The 23,562-nt window shown below is 39.6% G+C and overlaps 1 long non-coding RNA gene across 1 annotated transcript in view; it reads right to left on the reverse strand.

The window, feature by feature from the left end:
* LOC126858549 (uncharacterized) overlaps window positions 1-23,562 on the reverse strand; it is an 89,205-nt gene that overhangs the window by 1,600 nt on the left and 64,043 nt on the right. The window lies entirely within an intron of this gene.

Genomic DNA, 23,562 nt, shown 5'->3' on the forward strand with positions numbered 1-23,562 from the left:
AGATGTAACGGATAAATTTCCTGTTGAATTCGACGGAAACCTTAATGGACTATGCGATTTTACGTTATTCGGGACAAGCGTAAACTGTTTTAATTAACGGAATCTGTTTATAAATGATCGTCGTTAATGAAGAAAGCGGAAATATCTCGAAATGTAAAGACCGAAGAATGAATCTTCTCAACTATGAGGTTTGATGATGGACATAGCGAATGAAAGAAAGATGGAAATCAGACGAGATCTTTCATACGATCGAGAATCTCGTTTGAGTTTCATGAAATATATGACGATGTTCGATTCCGGGTCTCATTTGGTGAGGCCTTGAAGAGATTTCATATGCGATATAGTGCTCAGAATCGAGGTCGTTTTTGGAATTTGTTATGCAAATCGATTAATATGCAATGTCTTGGTAATTTCTTCGATAATAAAAAGTAATGTGCATTTTATGTGCGTCCTGCGAATAATCATTTATTTCACTGTGTTTTTCTTTTATAAATGTGAAAAAGTGTACTAAATGATAGAAGTCATAGAAAAATTGTAAATATGACGATATAAAGTTTTGACATCAGGTTAAACAAAATTTAGACAAATATTAACATGTCATAAACACAAACATCTATTATTTTAAAATACATTAAGTAATGGCTGATAATTTTTTATTAGCCTTGTTGCAACTATTTTATTTCATGCCACGGTTAACAATGACATTTATGCATAATTTATTTCGTGCGAAGTGGATGGATTTATGACAACAAGTTGACAAAAATCTTGAAAAAAAATGAAGGAAAGAAGAAATCATCATACTGAATCAGCATGAATTTATCTAAATTAGTTCCAAATATCCCCCACAAGAGTAACCACATAGTATTTCTATCTCAGCCTGGAAAGCATCCACTGAAAGCTGAGATAAGTCGATTAAATATTCCGTTGGTAATTAAATCCATCCGCTACAGAGTTATCTAGCCGAGCGGATGCCTATCGATCCTCGATCGAACGATAATCATCCAGGCGTAAATTTCCTGAATCTCGTCCTCACTCCATCTCGTGTCTTCTTTTTCGACATAAAGTGGACGTGGCTCTGTCAAGATGGAAAGGAAAGAACGAAGAGAAAAAGAGAGAGATAAGGAGCAGAAGATAAGGAGCAGAAGAGGGCTGTTTTTATTTCTCCTCGCGCTGATTTCTGCCCTCCTCGCCCTCCTCTCTCTCTCTCTCTCCCATTTTCTCTATCCCTCCTGCTATTTTCGTTCCTTCGTTGCGAGCCATCCTCATTGCGTTCTCCGTCTTTCTTCCACGAGATGAAGTGAGATCGATACTCGAAATGCATGACCATGCGTGACGCGTCTTCCGATTCGATACGTGCATGCGTGTGCGCTGCGTGTTCTAGTCGCCGATTGGAAAGCATGGAAAGAAAACGAGAAAGGGCGTACATCAAGAGATCTATCGGAAACTGGGTGAAGAGGGAAGGGCGTTGGGAAGGGATTGCGAAAAATTTGGCTTAAAATGAAATATACATTTTTAAGATTTTCAAATAAAAACTTAATTATATTTAAAAAAAAAAAAAGAAATATATATATATTTTTTAACAATTTTGTTAATTACTAATGTATAATAATATTTATATTAATATATTTTCAATATATTACCGGGAAAGTAGCAAAAAAAATTTATTATCTATGTGTGTCAAGATCTTAGAAAGGAGGGGAAACAGTTTAATTGCTGTTTTTAAGTATTTTTTAATCTGCTGAGAGAGGAAGACGATGTGACAGTGACAGCAGAGAGAACGCGAGAGAAATTTCTCGACCGAATAAATGCGCTTCGCGGTGCGGGAGATCGCGACCACGCCCTGTCTTCTTCCCTTGCCGCTGTTGGCCTTCCTTCCATCGACTCTTCAGGACCGAACGTACGTACGAGAGAGACGCGGCGAAAGGAAGTGGAGAACGCGTGTGCCTGCTCGTGCACGCACACATGCAGCCGCGTACACATATGAGGGCCGCGAGGTCCGGAGAGGGCCAAGGGCGCCTCTCTCGAACAAGCTTGACGCGTCCTCCATACGGTGAGAAAATTCTCCACCTGAGATGAAGAGTAGGGGGAAAGACGGTTTAGCACAAAAGAACCATCGAGACGTCACCGATGTGTGTGTGCGTGTAAGATAGAGAAAAAGAGAGGAGGGAGAGGGCGATGCAACGGGTGGAAGGAAGATTGGGCGAGAAAGGAAGGACGAGGGTGCATCGTCGTTTCTGGACAACGACCCACTCGCTTCTCGCTCTATCTCCCTCCGTTTTTCTCCTCCTCGGGCGTTATCCTCTTCTCTTTCTTCACCGACCTCTCGCTCCCGCACATCTCCACACGCACCATTTATTAGAATGAAAACGTCATTACTGACCCGGCCGTAACTAATGCGCCGGTCGCGTAGCCACTTAGCGACGACGGTCGTACGGCCAGTGGGCCACAGCGGGTCCCGAGACGAAGAGGGAATCAACGGAAGAACTATCGTTAGGACGTACGAAGCAGAGTGAAGAAAAGCAAAGGTAATCTACGCCAATGCGGCGCCTCCTCACGTTTGTTGATGCTGCGCGATGGGCGTCCATGATTTTCTACCTAAAATGAGTAGCGATGAACGATGAACACAGAAATTAGTATCCTTAGGGGACTAGAAACAACGAAGTAACTTCCTTTTCTCTTCTCCTCTTTCTCTCTTACATAGCATAAAACATATTTATTTATATTTGAGTTAAAAATTTTTTTGCGCACGCTACATCGTCATTAATCGTATGATGCCTGTGATATAACTAACATAAGTAACTTTTCTAAGAAGAATAACGCGCGAGTTCTTATATATTCGCGCGCGATAGAATTACGTCACGCTTGTTTTGTGTGACAAGTACTTGTTAGTAAGTTAGAAAATCATTATGTCACTTAATACGTACGCCTTCATCATTCTGTGCGGAATCGTTCTTATGATATTGTTTGTCGCTCTCTACAACGGATTATATATCATAAGTAAATAGCATGGTCGAATTTTACATTAATCTCCTTTCGCTCAAGCCGTAATAAGCTAAACGATCAATCTTTTTTTTTATGATACCAACATGTGTGCGACATTTCGGTATTCGATAACGATATATCGCAGCGTTTATACGATCTTTCTGCGTGACGCTGCATCTGCGATGTTTGCGCGTAATCGCCTGCAGCAAATTTGCATTTAATCGGTACATTAACTTCTATATGCTATTAATATTAGAATCTAGTGGGATAGGCCAGGTAAATATCTCTCTCTCTCTCTCTCTCTCTCCCTCGCTCCACGCATAGCGATCTTCGTCGTTGCTCCGCAACGACCTTCACGCCGCGCAATAATTATTTTTCATGTAATTGTTGTTTCTGCGGTAAACCGTGACGCATAGTTAACTACGCATAGTTAAATATCATACGTATTACGACGCATAGTTTCATTCTGATACACATTTTACATTCTGATACACAGATAAATCCGACTTTCCTTACGATTGGAGAGGTATCTTACCTTTAGAAAGGTAGGATTTGCCTTCTCTCCTCTCTCATAAATTTATATCAAGGTTCGAGGTCATATGTCGGCCGTCTATACGAGCTTATCGTTTTTATCGTGCATCTAATTAGTCGATGTGTCTCGTTGGTGTGCGTCAAAATTCTTTTTGCGCCACGTTCTGCAAATCACATAACAATTTTACATCAGATAAGCATGAGAAAACTTAATTTACATTTGACTACGTTTAAATACCAGTTATATCGCATATAATATTATCTTTTGAATGAACTCTAGCAACATTTGTAATAAATATTAACATTTCACTTTCTCAATTTTAATTTAAAAATTTACAAGTTATTATATTTTACGTAATAGGTAAATACTAAATCATCAATTTAATAAAATCTGTAAATATTTAAAAATGATATTGCTTATCATATACATAGAAATATTAATTTTTTCAGATTTACATATTACATTTAAGGCATAAATTTTATGCGGCCTCTCTACAACGCTTTTAATCTAAAACTTAACGCATTATAGTTGAAAACTTCTCTCATCGGCTACCGTTGATTAATAAAAGGTAGCGATTCTCGCGACTCTCCTGCTGTGCAATGGCGACTGAATCGAATTCCGCGGTCTATTTCCCGGAACGGGCGAGCTTGAGAGGCGAGTTTTCGCGGCGAAGAATTTCATTGAACAGTTCTTTGCCCGAGGCCGCGATCCATCGCGGTCCGTAATAGGCAGGGAAATGTCTGCAGGATGTGGCAGGATATGGCAAGTGGAGCTGCTCAATTCGCTGAACTGGTCTGGCGTGTGCTACCGCGGAATCGGATGTATATATGTAGCTGATACGCTGCGAATGCCTAAGAGCCAGAGTTTTTCCATTGCTCGCCGAGTGTTGTCGAGTCAACAACCCTCGGTCCGTGTCCCTGATGCCCCCAGTCTCCGATGACAAGTGCATCGCTAACACGCACATATACGTATATATCACGAAGCAACTGATTTCGAATGAACAAACAGCAACGGATTGTGATTATTAATGATCATCGTATATGCACGTAAATACATTTGTCAATTAATGAAGCTTCTCTAATGAAGGTAGACCCGATATTATTCAAATTCCGATAAGATACCATTTCGCATGTGCGTAATCTCGTAAAGATTGGAGACGATATTTGACAAATATTCTGCTTTTAAGTATTTGCAGGAGACCTTGGTAACGATCTTGATTTCAATTCTGGCATGGCAAATTGTCGAGGCTCGCGCGCTGATGCATATATACCTCATGGTGCACACACTTCGTGACCACAAATATTATCTTGACTCGTTGGAATGGCGCTTTGAGGAAGTAAACAAGCTGCGCCTGTATTCGCGTGTACGAATGCATGCCGACTCTTTCTTTAATTGATCATGGACGTTTCTCATCGTTCTTAAGTCTTAATCGTTTATTCAACTTTTTAAAATTATAAAGCAATCAAAAACGTCACTCAATTTTTTTCTTAATAAGGTGGAACGTAGATAAAAAGAAATAATATATAATAATTTTAGAAAAATATAAAAAGTTTTAGAAATTTTTTATGATAGTGAACATTGGCGAGAGACAGAGAGAGAAAGAGAAAAAGACAGACAGACAATGATCAATGTGTGATAAATAATTTTTATATTTCATTGTTCTCTTAGCATCTTGGCATCTCGTATTTATTCGATGACTGGTATATATATCTCATTTCGCCAGTATATAAATCGTAATGGTCCTGAATGACTCATGTCGCTTTCAGTAAACCGGTCAAGTCTTTTCAAAGCGGAGCCGAAGTTTACCTGGTTTGGAGGCCGCGGCGATTCTTAACCGACGATAGTCAATGAAATTCCGTAATCGAGATCAAGTATCGTGAATTGGTAAAGAGATCGATCCGACATTCCTATACTCATGCACTATACGTATGCAGTATATTGGCGAAAGGCGCGTTCGCGAAATGGAAAGAGGCACACCCATGCTTAGCACATCGCGTTACGAGAAATCTGTTTACATAGAATATCAATGAGGAAAAATCCATTCATTATAAGTATTGGTATATGATTAAATCAAAAGCGCTTGTTATAACCGCTCAATTTTTCGTGCTAAATATTTCGATGATTTTTTTAATTAAGATTTTATTCAAAAATAATTTATAAATAATTTATTATAATTATAATTTATTAATAATTTATTTAAGACTTGTAATAGAATTTATTATATTATAATTTATTATATTCATTATTAATAGAATACTACTAAAATTTTTGATCATGTATATTTAATTTTATTTCGAAATTTCTCTTTCTCTTTCTCTCTCTTTTTCGTGTTTTTTTTTTGCAGTAAATTTAACACTGATGATTTCCATGCCTATGCCTTGCAGGAGACATCAACGCCTGTACTCTCTTCTCAACGTTAAGATTAATCTAACTTCGTACTCCCTCGGGTGATTAATTTGATAGTCGTCAAGCACCAGCGCTGAACACATATCACCCGCTGAAAAGCATCGCGCTACCGGTAGGTATACACCATTTTTAAGACCAATCTCTCATGTATCTACGTTGCTAATCAGTTCCATAAATAGCATCATTCGACGCGACTCAACATTAAAATCAGTCGCGAGTACATCGACGTATGTACTCGGGACGCTATATATCAGACGCGACTTGAAATTCGAAGTGACTCCGCGATTTTTCCTAATAAACCTGTACTCACGTCGGCTACCGCGCGCGACGCAAGCTATAAGCAAAGCAAGCTGCATGTGTTTCGCGCGGCATTGCTGGGTGTCAGATGCTCCGGATCGCCTGCATCTCCCCGATGCCTCGGCCGTCGCCGCGTCGGTCGATGGTATGTGTGTACAGTCTGTGAGAGCAGTGACGATGGTAGTGGTAACGTGCCGTCTTCTCGATGTGTCGCGTGCGACACGTGCATACGTACACGCGCGATTGTGAGTGTGATGGTAACACGCGCGCAAGGTGAAAGAATGTCAAATGATGATTGGTCATTGGCGGTGGCCAATGGGTCCACGACTTCTCGTCCGGTAGGTAGGTAGGTAGACTCTCTCATCGTTATGTGTAGCGGTGCCGCCTCTCGGTGCAGCTAGCTATCAAGGTGCATAAAATCGCGTCGCGTCGCATCGCGATTCAAACCTGCCGACCGTAATCAGCACCCACGTTGCGAAGGGGACCGATGGACTCTCCTCATTTCTTTTCCCTTCTTTGTTTTTCTCGTTTCTTCCCTTCTGCTTCTTCTTCTTCTTCTCATCGTCTTCTTCTGCGGCTGCCGATTTCTCCCTTCATACTTTGGGACTCCGCGTGCGCCGCCGGTTCGGTCAATGAGCCGATTTTTGCTCTTTTTTGCTGCTCTCTCTCTTTTTCTACAGTTGGGATTAAATGCACTTATTGTTCTTGGCGTCTCGATATATTCGACTGGATACCCGCCGTAATGATTTTTTTCTACTTTTCTCGCATTCATTCCGCATGATGTAAACATTGTGTTAGCCGCTATACGACGATACTTTTTTAAGCTGTAATTCTTTCTTCTTTTTACAAAGATTATTTGAAAAAATAATTAAAAAAGAGAGATTTCACAATAAGAATAGTTAATTATAATTTAGTCAAATATTGACAATGTTTTATTACATATATTTTATTTTATTTTTCGAAATTTTACTTTTTATGTTTCTTTCAATATCGGAAAATTCAAAACATTATTTATATAATCCTGAACTTATTAATATTGAAAGATATTTTTATCCGAAACATTAACATATCCATATTAATAATATATAAAAATATCTAACAGTAAAAAATGAATTATTGTAAAATTGACTGAAGATATTTTATCAAATTTCATCTTTTCGGTCCCCTTTAATTATCATCATCAATTAGCTAATTTTTTTCTGTTGCGATATGATTTGTCCTTGTGAATATCGTTACAAAAATATTTACTCAGCCTCGACTCTTTAGTACCATTAATGCGATATCAACTTACGGTATCAATTGATAGTCGACAATGCACAGCTTCGAAATTGTCGTTCATCGGTACATTTTTAATTGTAAGTAAAATATAAAAAAAAGACTAAATTTTATATATTCGCAAAGAAGCTGATTATTACTAATAATTATAATTAAATTAAATATTATAAAATTTAAAATAGGGAAATGCGATTAAATAAATTAAATTCATTAATAGTAGTTTACAATTATTCAATTGTCAGTCTTATTAAAATTTTGTAATAGTAATTCTAGTGTATAAATATTCTTTTGTAGCATCTCGTCATTAGTCATAAATTTGATATTTTTTGGACGGATCTACAAACGCGTTTCAAAATTAGATTTCTTTTTACGTCGATCTTGAACGTGCACTTTATTTATCTATCTACATAATCAAGAATCTAAAGTATCGATGGCAATCCAATATATCGAGGACCACGCTGCGTCATTCTGATATGCCGAGAGAGAGAGAGAGCGAGAGAGAATTCTGATGCATCATCATGGATTCTTCGCTTCTTTTTCGGTCGCACTTACGTGACTCACATTCGGTATAATCCGTGTAAGAGCAAACTAGAAATGCATTCTCATGTGATCGAAACTTGTCGAGTTACAAAAGTATACAAAGAGATAATACATTGTAAGTAACAAATGCGTCCTATTATATAATCGAAGTTTAAAAAAAAAGATTCCAGAAGGATTAGAGACTTTTAACATATCATCAAGTGACTTTTAGAAGATTAAAATGCTCTAGTTGTACACGTCCATCTATTTTATCAAATTAATTATTTTTCGTTTAATCATCGGTTAATCGCGAATAAAAAAAGAGGAATTTATTTATCGATTCTAGATTCTTTGAAATCGTGGAAAATCTAACAGTTATTTCTAAATAAAGGGAGCATTTCTAATGAATAAAAGAAATATCATATATTTCTTCGTATGCCGATTTAACGGCTCGTCGAAGGTGGAAGCTCGAAACGTGATCGCATTACGCGTGACTGTTCTCTTTATCGGTTTTTACCAACGTATTTCCATCGTATAAATTCTGCGATAGAATCGAACGAAATTACAGAGGGCGGACCGTTAGGTCACGCAACGGTGTATAAGTCGTAGTATCGCCGGACGTCATCGATTACGGCGAAAGCACGAACGTGGTATGGAAGGATGAAGGAGATACGTGATAAATGCCAATGATAAAAATGAACGAGGCTAAGCCGTGAAGAATCGTAAGGGCGATCGGTGACAAGACCGATCTTACAACTGACAGATTGTATAAGATCTACTTACGGTAATTTACGCTGCCACGCGGCTTTCCTTCGCCGCGATGTTGCAACGCTGACGTTAACGTCATGCAGATGTGGTGTATATTTACGCACTGCTCTTTGCACGCGGATCGTCGTAAAATCCTATGATCCTGATTGCGCGACGTATAAAGCTACGGCGCGATTAAAGGAGCGCGCTAAGAAGCGCGGGAACAAAAAATAAGGGAGGGATAATCGAGATGGAGAGCTCGCGCGAGCTTCGTCGATGTGTCAAGCGTCAATGATTTAGAATCGGCCGATAACTGACTAATTACTCATAATCTTGTCCTTGCGATTGGCGTTGTTAGCCGTTGTTCAGCGCTATCAATTCGTAATTACACGTAGTCGTAATATATTGGATAATGTATCTTCTACGCAGCGAGATGTGTATATTCTTAACGCTTTTAAGATGTAATCAATTTAAAATGCTGTAGGATATCTGCTTGGAAGAAAATGACGAAGTGACTTTGCTTCTACGTGTGTATCTTGGTATTCATTATCTATACACTTAATATCTACCGTAAAATCCTAATTGGACGGCGTGCGTACAAAGATATATCCTATTTGAAGTAATTATCATTATACGTCATTAATTATCATTACGTTATTTATAAAAATACGACAGAATATTTAATAAGTGCCTAAATCTATATGTTATATTAAGGAACTTGAAGGTTCGGATGTTTGCGCATAAAGCGCATTATTAAATTGTGTGGAACGCACATAAATATATCTACGCATTATATCTGCATATGACATCGTAAAACGCCGTACGCGACAGATAACACCATCTAAGGGCTCTCTCATCAGCGGCGTCAAAGCGGATTAAAGAGGAATTGATGCGGAATCGCGTGACGAGTGATGGGAGGAAAGAAAAGGGTGAGACGATCGCGCGGATATACCGTCAAGATAACACGATCCTATACACGCTACGGCTAGTCGGGAATCGGGCGATAAATAATTACCGATAGCCCGCGCTCTACGCAAACGCATGACGTCATTCTCGCGGGACGAGAGAGCCATTATGCCGCGATAGCAACATTATAGTGTACATCAGCGTTTTGCAGGCGACGCCTAAACGCATAAATTCCATCGCGGCGCGACGATCCGCCCGAGAGCGGAATCGCGGTGGATCGTAACCGATCCTCAAGTATACATCCTCCTCTCCTCGATCCTCCTCCACTATATACGCTTCTCGTTCGCGACTATATCCCTCGTTTACCGGTCCGCAGGTCAAGGGGGAATCCTTACGTGCCATTATCCTCCCTAGGCTGAGCTAATTTATGAATGGATTATGAATGGACGCGCGATTTCTCCGTAATGGCCCCTCTCCTCTTGCGATGCGCGCCGCGCGAAACGCGGCCACGATAGAAAATCGGCTTACAGCCTACGGCGAGAGACGTAAACGCACGTGACGCGGATGATTGGGGATCTCGATCGATCCGGGAGTGTTGTTGCCTTCGCTCGGATTTACCGACGTCCTCCTGTAGCGTCCGGCTTGCAGCGATGCCGCGCGCGCGCGGTCCAATATTATCTGTAATCGCCGGGCGCTTCGGGTACGGCGGAACGCGGTATGATTGAAGAGTCCCCGGTTAGTACCACTGTCACTATTGAATGACAAATCGACGCAATGAGACCCTAAGATTTTAATCTCGAATATGTCGTATAGCCAACGGGAGAAGATTGCAACCGTAATTTCAAAGAATTATAAACATGCTTGAAAGAATTATGTATAAACGCTAATTCTACAAAAAAAAAAAACTGATTTATACAATTTCGCGGTGAATTCCAAGAATGCGCGATAGATATTTATTTCTCGATATATATTTGTTAAATACTACGAATAATATGCATATATCTGTGAAATATTTCGGATTGCTGGAAATTCGGATTATCGTAGATTGAGATTATACAGATTACACCGAGAGTATAATAATTAACAACTAAGCAAATTCAGTTTCTTCGCGCAGAAATATGCATCGAATAGCTATATAAAAGGATGTTAACGATCGCCATACAATAAATCCGTAACCAATATACAAAAGATACATTCGGTCGTTTATTTCTTGCATAGTTAAGATTATTTCGATTGCGATGTATCGGGCGTGGTCAATTAGGCTTCGTAAATAAGTCGAGTTTGTAGTAACGAGCGTTAGCCGCAATGCTCGAGATTTTTCGATAACTTCCGCGAGATACGCTAATTAGCTCACGAGGAAGAGAACGCTTTATCGTGACTGCCAGGTACGAAAGTGGAACGCCACGTATTGCCTATTATTAATCCATCATCAAGAAACACGACTGAAAGACGGTTAGTGGCCAGTGATACGTATAGCGACAGCGATAAGCGCCTGTACGGACAGTTAGGGCAGAAAATCGGCGGTAAATTGAGGTATTAAGGGGAACGATCATTTATTGGCGACGCGAACAAAGCAGCGCAAACCGGATTCGACGTTCGGTTAAAAACGGTCAACTGCATATGCGTATACGTGTTTGTGTGTATGTGCTTATCGATTAATACTCGAGGACGGTTGCGTGCAACGCGAACGTGGCGAAAGGATTACGAATGCATAAACGATCGGTAATCGCGTTGTTACGCGTTATATCGGAGCTGCCGCGATAGTTCGACAGTCCTGAGGAATTTATAATTGCCGATTGACGTCCGGGGAATTTCTTGCGCAGCTCGCCCGATGACGTGCATAATAGCGGTTCTCTAGCCTCATATATCCCGCGAATAGAATAATGTTTCTTCTAAGCGTTCGCATCACGGCTCGACACGCGGTCATTAATGCCTCGCCAATCCTGACGGTCAATGGTCAATGGTCTCGTTGGTCGGTGACCCCCTCGGGAAAAATACTGATTTATCATGCCGTACATATATATAATATATTGTACATTCTTCTTTACAACTAGTCGCTAATTAATGATCTAATTGCACATAATGCGATAACGTACGTCGCAAGTATCATCAAATTTCGCCATCGCACATTTCAAGGAAAATAATTTATCTGGCCCTGATATCTGATAATAATCGTCGCCGGTTTATTCTCCCATGCGTCAATAGCGCGAGGAATTATTCTCTCGTAAAAAAAAACAATGCGCGAGCGTTTTATTATCGCACGATAAATTTATTACGGTAAATTCGCATCAGAGTGTAATTTTCTACGAGGTTCTTAACTCTTGTCAATGGTGCGAAGGATCTTAGAGCGGACTGGCTTTCAATTCCCCACTCGAGTTAATTAGCACGTTAAGCCAGTATCGTTATGATATAACTTTACCAGGAAACATTTGACCTATGTCAATATTTCAACGAAATATAGATAGTTCTCGTGTAAAATGGAGAGATCCTTTTGTCAAAATGTATTGTTTCGTTCGGTTTAAAGTAATAGCGGCATGTCGAAAACGTTTTACGATTATTAATGATTGATAATGTAGACGTCAGGAAACTTATGTGCGTTATCTTAATGCTCGTATTATTGCGCGATATATCTCGCGAGTGAGCTATTTCTTTTTTTTTTGCAAAATGACGCAGACAGTAATATCACTTTTATGCAATACATTAAATTCCATACGATTATTGCGGCGGCGCGCTTATTGCGGATATCTATCGGAGCGTAGAAAAAAAAAAAGTCAATTTCCTCGATCGATTTCTTTGCCATGCGAAATCGTTCAAAGATCAATCTCCCGAACAATTCCCCAAGTATTTTGCACTTACACGCTTCGTCCATTAATACACTTCACATCTTCCGCAACTCTATGCGTCCCGATGCAAAAAAATGACAGTTTGACATATTCCAGCAAATCGATAATAAGCGAATGCCTTTTCATACTGGATTTGCGTAACAACATGTTGCAATTATTCCGCAACAATATTTTTAACAGATTTTAATTTCCTCAATTATTTCCTGAGTCATTCCGCGCGGCGTTGTGATAAATAAGTGATAAATTTTCTAATCATAAGTATAATAAGCTGCTGTTAGTATCTAGGAAAGTTTCCAAATGACGTTGGAGTCTTAAAGAGAATTCGTTGGCCTTTACGTATCAACTGTCATCCCGCGTGTTCGTTAAAGCCCCAGCCGTTAATACGATACCAAAGGTTAGGCCAACAAATCTCTCGGTCATCGCGAGACGTTAGAGACGGCGGTTAGAACTAAATTGGTAACCGTCATCGAACAGACGGCTCGCGAACAAAGTCTCGGATGTAACTGCCCCGCAATTTTTCTTTTCCATCCCTTTCTCGCGACGAACGTTACGTTCGCCGGAATACAGTTCGGGGAGAAGGAGACGAGCAGCTCCGCACACAGGGAGAGACTCGCGCGTCGTAATGTTCTCCACGCGTCGCGAAGAGGTTTTATCAAAGGAAGCTCAGTTCCGTTCGTGACCAATGTCCGGTTCACCCGGTTTTCCCATGACCCTTCGACGCACAACGTAACGAAAGCGGCAACGGATCTTACTGGGCCGCTAAAAGTCTCTCATTGCGCGCAGCACATGTCTATACGGGGTTGGTAAGTTCAAACGGTTCACGCCTGTCCTCTCTGTCCATCCTCCGTCTCCCGTCTCTTTCCCTCCTTTGCATTCGCGATGACGAAGTGGCGCAGGACGATTCGCAGAGTGGACGAAGACTCCCCCGATCAGGTTTTCGTTCCCACCGGACCGGTAGCGACAGCGGAGAAAATAAAGGAGAGAAAAAAAAAGAAACGAGAAAGAAGTCGCTCGCGCGCAACCCCCGGTCATCGATGGTCATCCCCAAAGGAAATCTGCGGACCGTCGTCGTCATCACGACCGGACAGTGAGACCGTGGTCACTGTCCCATACATATCCCACCGCGTGTCTGTACGTATCCTTTAGCATCGCGGTCTCACGAACCTTGTCGCAGGTTGCGCCGCGGCTCTTCTGCCTTCTCTTTAGGGAGGGTGACCCGTCGACGAAACCCTGGTTCGCGTATCACTAGGTATTGTGGAAAACCGGATTTCGATGGACAGTGATATTGTGTGTGTATGTGTATATGCGAATGGTCATTGCGCATCGTACATCACGGAGGAAGGGGAGACTCCTGCTGCTGTATGGACGAGCGATGGGCAGGGCGTATCTCATATCCATAAACATCGCATTTTATTTATGTAAAACGATTATTGAAGAACTCCTAGTTTCGTTTTAGATATTTAAAATATTCAGCAGACTGCAAATATCTCTAATTCTCTGTCATTCTGTTATTTATATAATTAATAATTATAAGTAAATAATAAGTCTATCTTAATCTTATATAATTATGCATATCAATAAGTTTGCTTTATAATTCTTGATAGAATTTTATCTACGAATATAATGAAAATATTTGAAGAATCAAAGAATATACACACATACACATATGTATCTCAAATATATATATGTAAAATGATAAATAAAATTTTATTCAGAATTTCATTATTAATTAAAAGTTGTCTAAAGAGATCTTAAGGCTTCAAAGGACTAAAATAAAAAAAGTTAATAAAAAATAAAAGATACATAAAAGTGCAGGTTTTATTTTTGCCGGCAAGAACCGAGGCAGATTTCTCTCCGTTCCGCGGTCTCACACTGTCCGTGGCAGGTTGGATGGCCCTCTTACTCCGGCTATTCGGGCCCAGGCATGACCCATGATCGGGGGCACCGCGAGGGCAGCACATCGGGTATTGTCGAAAACCGGATTTCGCGGTAATGTATGCGGATGGACAGTGCGCGCACTACAAGACGAACAGTTGCAAGGGGTTGCAGGTCCTGCGACCGGACCTTCCGTACACACACTTTCTCTCTCTCTCTCTCTCTCTCTCTCTCTCTCTCTCTCTTTCCCTGAGTGTGAACGGGAAAGTCGAAAGAGGGACGATAACGGAGGTACCGCTCTTTGCGCAGATCGAGGGGTCCACCCGATGACCCCGTGGAATCCGGAAACTCGCTAAACCGGATCTATTGGTCAGTTTCACGTGTCTTACGAGGGCTCGGACTATTCTCGTTCCCTCTTCGCACTTCTCATCCTTTATTTTCCTCTGGGTCAGAATTGAACGTCGAAGCATGGTTCCGAAGGGCTGAGTAAGGCTCCCACCTGTATACACACCTACCTGCGTACACATATGCATACGTACAATTCGTTTGATCATCGTAATTCGTTTGTTATATGCATGCGCAAAAGATAATCCACTATTTGAATGAGAACTAGATATTGCTTATATATCCGGCGTCATAAAAGCTTGCATGAATTTGCATTAATCTTTGTAAAAAAAAAATTTTATTAAAACTTTAAACTCAAATTAAATTTTAAGTAAAAACAAAAATAGAAACTTAAATAATACAAACTTAAATTTTATTAAATTTTAATTGTATTTTTTTTCTCATTCATTTATATTTTAAGTTATATAACTGTCAATAAAAAAGCGGGATAAATTAATTATTGTTACAATTCAATCTGTCTATGTAAATAATGGCTATAATTATAATATTTACAAATGCATACATATAACGCAACATATAAATAAATTAAAATTAGTTTATATTAAATTCTTAAAAATTATGCAATGTTTGCATTTTATATTTATATTGCATAATTATAAACAACAAATTTTATTTTCTATAATCTAATATTGTTTTACATGATTTCTCTATATTAAATATATATATCCATCAATTATAAATATATGTCAAACGTAAAGTTATCAAACTTTAAGTCAAATCAGCTAGTTTGCAATAATTACTGTTTTTTCAGATAGGTCTTTATATTGTTGGTCCGTCTTGCCTTTCGCGTTTTTCTATCTCTATGATATATCGTTCTAGAATAATTACGTGATGATTATTCTTGCTGCTTTCATTCAGATAATCCGCTAACTAAAACACCATGATTCATTATTAATTAAATAAGAAAGCGATTTGGCATTTGTGTCAAAAAGAAACAGCAGTGATAAAGAAACTAATTACAAATCTATTCTGTGCTACTATTGATATCAATTACGATACATATGATTAATCATCATGTTCATATAATTATTCGCAGAAACATAAGACCGAATCTACAATAGGTGCAGTAAGCCTTAAGCCGTGAAGAAATTACTAATAACAATTCATTATTCTTCACATTTGACTATGATTGATCAATTTCTTATGGCTTGAAGCTTATACGTAATAGCAGATCCGTCTATTGTAAATCCGGGCTAATACATGATATTTAAAGTAAAAGGAAATGACTTATTTGTAGGAAAGGAAACTATATTTTTTTGCGCTGATAACGATCATTTTATTTTTTTTCTTTTTTTTTGCAACATGTTGGAATTTGATTGTTCGCTGTTTTAATTTTAACGTTGCAAGAGCCGCAAGTGTTTATAAATGCGGTTACATTTATAAATTTTTATTTTTAGGAATGACTCACGTTTATAGATGAATATTAAAATAAGCAATTATCGAGTATGCGTTATAAGGATCGTCGAGGTTGCGCTGAGAAATTTCGAATCACAATTCCACAGATCGTAAAATCTTTTCGTCACATGTTGCATTTATCGCGAATTTAGCAAGCTATCACAATCTTCGTTGTTGCGAATAAAAATGTCCGTTATAAATCACGATCTGGTGATAATTACCTTCGAATAACATCTTGAATCCATAATCAACACGATAAATGTTGCGCAAATCATCGAAAATTTATTCGCGCTTTTAAATCGGCAGACAAGATCTGATCAAAACAAGGTCTTAAATATCCACAAAGTAGCAAATTACTCTCAAACAAAGAAATGTTTATTTTGATATTTGTCTATTTGTTCGTGTCGCAGGTTCTTTGTAAATATAATCTTTTTTTTATAAAAAGCATAGAGAATTTTATTTTCGATGTTATACATTTTTAACGGTTTAAAAAAAGAATCCAAGGCTCTTTTTTAATAAAAGAGTTAGAGTTTTACAAGAAGCAGAAGTTATAAAGAATCTGCAATATGTATGTTTATATTCTAACCTCGCGAGCACTATAATTAACAATAAAGAATTTTTTCAAATCTAGATATACATCTTGATATCGACGCTATGAGCTATACATATGAGGCTACATCGTTGGCAAAAATAGCACACAGAAACTGCAATAAAAATTTTAATTTTATTGACCGTATGGCCTTCTGTACAACGCGCTTGGCTAATTCGTTTTAATTTATAAGAATATTCTATTCAACAGTTACATGTATGTGTGTGTGTGCATACTAAAGAGCATGTTATTTGTGCGTCCTTGTGATAAAGCTTTTGCATTTCTTACGCATATTTCTAAAGTAACATCACAGCGGAGATATTCGCTCAAACAATCGTGCGCAGAAGCTGTTTTTTGCGCAATATCTCTACGGTTGGCGTTTTTTTTAGCGTCGAAATTATTTGAAATTTTGTCAGGGACCCTTTTCGCAAGCTTTCTTCCAGAACGATGCGTTAAGTCAGGTCATGTTATGGCCTTATCTCCCATGAGGCTGCACGACGATGTAGAGAAACTCAAGAAGACCCCGAAACGGTTCACCGGTGCCGTCTCATTCCGGCGGTCCGGTCGCTTCATCCTTTTGCGGATTTAATTTATGGAGCGATTTTAATGTCTAAAAATACCATGCACCGTCCGTGTGTCCCGCCTCAAGATTCCAAGCGGTTTCTGGCCTTTCCCCTCATCCTCGCTTTATCGTTGTTTCTCGTTCAGTTTGCACTTCTTTCTCTCCCTCTCTCTCTCTCTCTCTCTCTCTCTCTCTCTCTCTCTCTCTTTCTGGAGGCCGTGCGTGTACGAATATCGCGTGCTCGCACACCCACAGAGTGCGTGTCGCCTCGATGTAGAGAAAACCTTTGCTGAAAAATTCACGCATGTTTCCACGCTGGTTCCACGTATGTACACGTTCGATATCATAAATCGATGACGCGTCCTCGGCTTTTCAGTATCTTTCGGCGAGTTACGCACGAGACTGGCGAGTTCGCCAATAAGCTCTAAGTATGATTTATTATTGCCAGTTGCGTGCGCGCTCCTCTCCCATGATTATTGCGGCTTGCCATTCTCGTTTTGATCCTTTTAGACCGAACTATGAAAATAACCAGCGTCCCGCATCTTCGAAGAATCGAATTGAACGTGCGAATCTGCGGGCGAAGTCTGTACGGGCGTTCTTAATCCAGAATACGTCGGTCGTTATAATTAATCTTATCGCGATGATAAAGTCGTACTCTTACGGTCGCCAGAAGACGAGCGTGCAGATAGCGTCGGATTATTAAATTAAATATTCCGCACAAGAGTCTGCCCATCCTGCTATTTCGATGCGTTAATGTACACTAAATTATCACGTGGAATATTATCCCCAGCTCTTACATCCGATAAATGTTACTTTTATCGGTCGCAATAATTCTTGTCGGATCAGTGGTAAATTATTTCGGATCCTGATATAACGCCGCTCCACACGCAGCGACGTATTCCGTGTATCGTCGATGATTTTTCGCCACCATATGGTAGCGAGTTCGAGTAAATTTCACGCTATCGCGAATATAATATACTGAATTAATGTACCGAGTTACAATAGTTCATTATTACAAGAGATGCGACCGATATTTTGTAGTTGAAACGCTTCTTAAAGGAAAACGCTTAATTAGGTCCACGTTAATCGCACGGGCGTAACGTTATGAAGATATTGAAAAAGAGAACGATATTATTTATTGAACGCTCTAGAGTACAAGAACGTCATCATAAAATTTCCCTAAAATCGTAAAATTACACGACAAAAATATAAAAACTATATTTTTCAGATTTAAATAAAGTTGTCTCTGAAAAAGTCGGATCATATATAATTGGTCGCACCTATCGCTTTATGTCATACTTCGCTTATATCAAGATCGCGGAAGAAATTATTCTTGCGTTCTCGATCTCATTTCGCGATACACGGTAATTCACGGAAGATAAAGAATCGCCGCGATCTTCCGGTACGATCGAGCCCGGGGCGATACACTTCCACGGAATTGCGGAAGCGACCGCTCCTTTATATGTATATATAATTTCCCCCTCGGAAAACTGATCATTCTCGTTCATCTCATATACTGCGAGCATTGCTGGTCGGAAATTGCGGCGGTGCTGTCTCAAGTGCGACGCATCGGGATCCGATAATTCATCGATCTCTGACACCGCCATGCCCAGGGGGAATGCTGTATACGCGCACATTATTAAAGCGCACGGGGAAAGGGGGAGATATATTAAGCATATGTGCACGCAAATAGATCGGACCAGAGTAAAGGAGATAATGGTAAAACGGCGGCGATGTGTGCAAGTCCACACACGATTGCGCATATACATATATGCGCGTATCACTAAGGAGGAGCCTGCTGTAGAAACGGTTATGCGTTATGATTTACGCTCGAGAGCATTGGTTGGAGTTTTGTATATACATATACGTGTGCCACGCGCGAGTGTGTGCGTATCCGCGTCTAGTAATAGACGTTGCAGTGAGTTGTCCAGCTGAACCCAAAGATTGTCTAGAAGAAGGCAACGTACGGGAGCGAAAATGACTCTCGCACAGAACGCAGAGTCGTGTTCAGACAGACTTGGGTTTCTGTTTTATAATTAATTAAGATTGCTTTCCTCTCTCTTTCTCTAATCGACTTTAATTAGCACAGATGAATGGATCCTCCTTATGAACGAGCACGTAACATATGGTCACATTAGTATCGTTTACACGCGTCGCGAAATTTACAGCCCGCCTCAGCTGATTATATTCTTTATGCAAGTAAGCGATGTGTTCTCGTAAACGTATAAATCAGTCATACTTTACGGTTATTATATACCTACTCGTAAATTTCTATTTTTCCACGTGTATGCATTGACAGATATTTTACATGAGATCGAGAGTTTTATTTTTGTTACAGTAATCATAATTATGGATGTAAAAGCGTGGTAACTACCGCACGATAGATAATAAAGACCGTTAATCAGATAGATTATAATTTGTATCTGTCATTTTCAAAATTTCTTCTTCTCGAATCATTGTTATAATTAAAATTTGTTATTACGGCTTATCAACTATCAGAATCATCAATATAAATCGTTATTTAAGCAAAAAAAAAAAAAAAATATCAAATATTCAACTTTTATTCGCTTCTAGAGATGCCAAAAAAATTTATCTCAGATTCATTCCAAATTATTATACAATGCCGATTTCAAAATGAAAATCAAATTACATGCCTATCGCTTGCAAAAAAATCGCATGCCTACACTACGTGGAGAGTAATGATACTTAATACCGGCCATTTTTCCAGGATAGTTATCGTACCGTGGCGCCAGCGAAGACCGGCTCTCGTCTCTAGAAACGACGGCGCCGCGACATTCGCGATCGTCTTATTCGCGAATCACGAGCGCAGCTCGGAAACATCCGGCTATGGAATGACATTTAAGTGTGCGATATATGCGCGCGTATACATCGGTCGTGGTCCGTTAAATCCTATCTCCGATGCTCGCATCCGCGACCGATAGCAGGCGAGGAGATAGAGGCGAGAAGATACATGCGACTCTCGTTTCGAATTTTGCAATGCAAAAGGTCCGCATCGCGAGAGTGATATGACGATATGATACAACGATAGTGGTTACAGCCTGTGGCGAATAATGCGGCGGGGATACACTCTCGTATGAAGGAAAACGCAAATGCACGCGTGCAAAAGGCGCTTGAAAAGTTTAGTGCTCGCATCGAACAGCAATTCGGCAGGGGATACTAACATAAGTTCTATAACAATGCCATCAACGAATTTTAATGGCTTTTGACAGGGTGAAAACGTTTCCTGCTAAGTCTTCCTGTGGAATTTATCACTTAAAACAACTACTGTAGGAGACTGTTAGAGAATTATTTCTTTTCTAACTATAGATTTTATTTTTCATTAAACTAAAACAGATTGCTATTTATTACGACTGTAATATTAATAATAATTAATTTTGAATAATATAAATATCATTGTAACTCTTAAATTGAACAGATAGAACAGATAAAATATCTTTAAAATCTAATTAGCAAATGTTAATTTATTAAAATTACGGCTTAATTTTATTTCGTACAAGATCGTCTCTACTTATCAGTATATTAGTTAATGTTAATAAATTATCGCAAAAAATATCGATGGCGCAAGAAAACGGTATCACTATGCGCTGTTACGAAAAACATATATACTACAAAATATGATTAGTGCAGAACCGCATAAGTGACCATGGCATGATAAATATTAATGGCCGCTAATACGCCGTGTCGTGTCGTGTATCTAATATTCGTTTTCTGCAATACGTGACTTTTTACTTTTTGGTATATATATATATATATATATATATATATATATATATATATATATCGCTGTAATTCCTTCCGTAATAAAATAAACACGCGGGACAAAATCGATAGATCGACGACGACGCTGTCTAGCCTCCGGCATGCGTCGCGACGAGTTGTATCACTGTCGTACGCTAAATGGATCTACGTGAACGGATTATAAGGCCTTAATACTCGATAATACTTCCTGCGAAATGTTTTAAAGACGTTTCCTGACATCTTCGTCGAATCGACTCTTAGATAATACGGGAAGTGGCCGTTTATACAATTTCCTCCATTATTGCTTCATTATTTATTTTTATCACAGATAACACGATTATTAACGTCGGATGTTAATGATATGACTGCTTTTCACAAAATCGAGAGCTCTCGTGCTCGTCCCGCAAACGCGTGTATCACTTATTTTCCCTCGTATCGCTATATATTATAAGTTTAATCTGACAGATGATCTTAACGAAATCATGCGGAAATTTACGCCTCACGTGTACCTGCGGATTGACAGAATGACAGATCGTCAAAGAGACGTTTAAATTAGTCCGATGAGATCGACGTTGCATTGCACTCGTTTTTATCGCATCTCATTCACACGCGTTGATCACGATAAGAAATTACGTGTTATATGCGCATGTGATTTTTTGGATGAGATAGTCATGCGCGATATCGGGTCGTCGCGCCGTAAGAACGCTTTGCATTGCAAAATAAAGACGTGAAACGTGCGATGGATGACGCGCGTTGCTGCAACCAACGCGCCGCGTCGTACGAGCTCCTTCCGCCATTGATATTCAGATTAGCTCCTTGGCGCTCCGCCCCGAGAAATCGCTATAATTCAAAGCTCCTTTTTATTTTCGCATCGATTCCTATATTCGCCGGCAATTAGCGTGGCGCAATCGCGACGGAGCGGAAAAGTTTAATTTCTCACCGGACGATCATCCACTGCTCACCGTGTTGGTCGCGATACCTACTAAGATCGTTGTGTCATTTATCAGTCCTTTATCTCGGACCGGTTCGTCACGGAAGTCTCATGAAAACGCGAATCGGGCGGGCGCGCGTCTCCGCCGTTTGTAAATGCATAAATAACATTGACTTCATAAAGTACATTATACCGCGAAATCAAGGCAGCGCATTTCTATAAATCAAGATCACACTCTACCCGGAGGGCCATAATCTTACGGACATGTCGTTAATGAAAATTTGTAGAACGTTGTTATCATCGGCATCCCCGAGCTGGCATGACGCATCGTTTACGTAAATATTTTTGACGGATTTTTAACGATGCGTGCACAAGAGGCTGTGATTTTTAAGTGAAAAATATTCTACAAATATATCGCGTTTGATTTCATTTTTCTCAGTGAAAAAGAAAATATATGTATATAATTTGAATTTTCTTTCAATTTTGATAATATTCAACTTCAATATATAAATGAAAAATGAAGATTCTTTGTGTCAAACTAACAATAAGTTTTCAGATTGGTAAAAAAGATCTTGCTCCTCGACAAAATGATATCGAACAAAAGCATTGAGTGAACGTGAAATTTGCATATGTCAATTCATATAATTACTGCAATTCAACACAGTTGAAGAAAAAAAAAGAGATCAGCGAAATTATCGTATTAGACGCGGTAACGCTTGAAATACTTCGGCGATTTTTTTTCCATTCCGCCTGAATAAACATAAACCAACGGAGCACTTGTTTACACTATGCCCGCATTCGACAATCCATAAATCGCTCCCGATTCGACATCGGAATACGCTCATATGTTTCTATCGTTCCTGAAGCATGAAAAATGTACAAGACGCGTTTGCGCACACTCGAACGATTGGTCGAATAATTATGATAGGTTTCGAGAACCAGCGCGGCAGCCTATACGAATCGTCTCGCATGCCTGATCGTAATTAATAACGCCAAAGGTATCCACAAACTTATCACGTCGCAATAGAAAGAAAAAAAATTGCAATTTGCTTGATAGAGACAGAGAAAAACGCCTGTGCATTCCCGAGTTTTGCCGACTCTCTCGCTGCGTTTTTTATTTTATTCTTTTTTTTTTAATTTTTTGCGATTTCGCGCGAATTGACATTGCCGCGTATCGCATAACGTCTCCTACGCGTTATTATTCTTTTTTACCCCTTAATCCCGCCCTTCGCGCCTTCTCTTTTCCCTCTCTTTATCTCTTTTACTCTTACCCCGCGTTCACGACCGGCCGGCTAGCCGGCTTGATCGGCTACCTGGTCCTTCGCGTTACGCATTCAGGTCTTGTCTAGATGCAGGATAATATTTCCTGTAACTGTATAACAGATTTACGAGCGAGTCACCTGGGCGGCGCGAGTGAAACGGAGCGCTGTACGCGTCGCGTTGGCAGGAAAGGCTATCGCCGCGTGAAATTGAACTTAATGATACGGTTTTAGATGGGAATGCGGCGCGAAGCTGCAAATGCCGCGTTGATTCTATTGC

This window comes from Cataglyphis hispanica, chromosome 25 (genome assembly GCF_021464435.1).
Source record: "Cataglyphis hispanica isolate Lineage 1 chromosome 25, ULB_Chis1_1.0, whole genome shotgun sequence".
NCBI classification, from domain to species: domain Eukaryota; kingdom Metazoa; phylum Arthropoda; class Insecta; order Hymenoptera; family Formicidae; genus Cataglyphis; species Cataglyphis hispanica.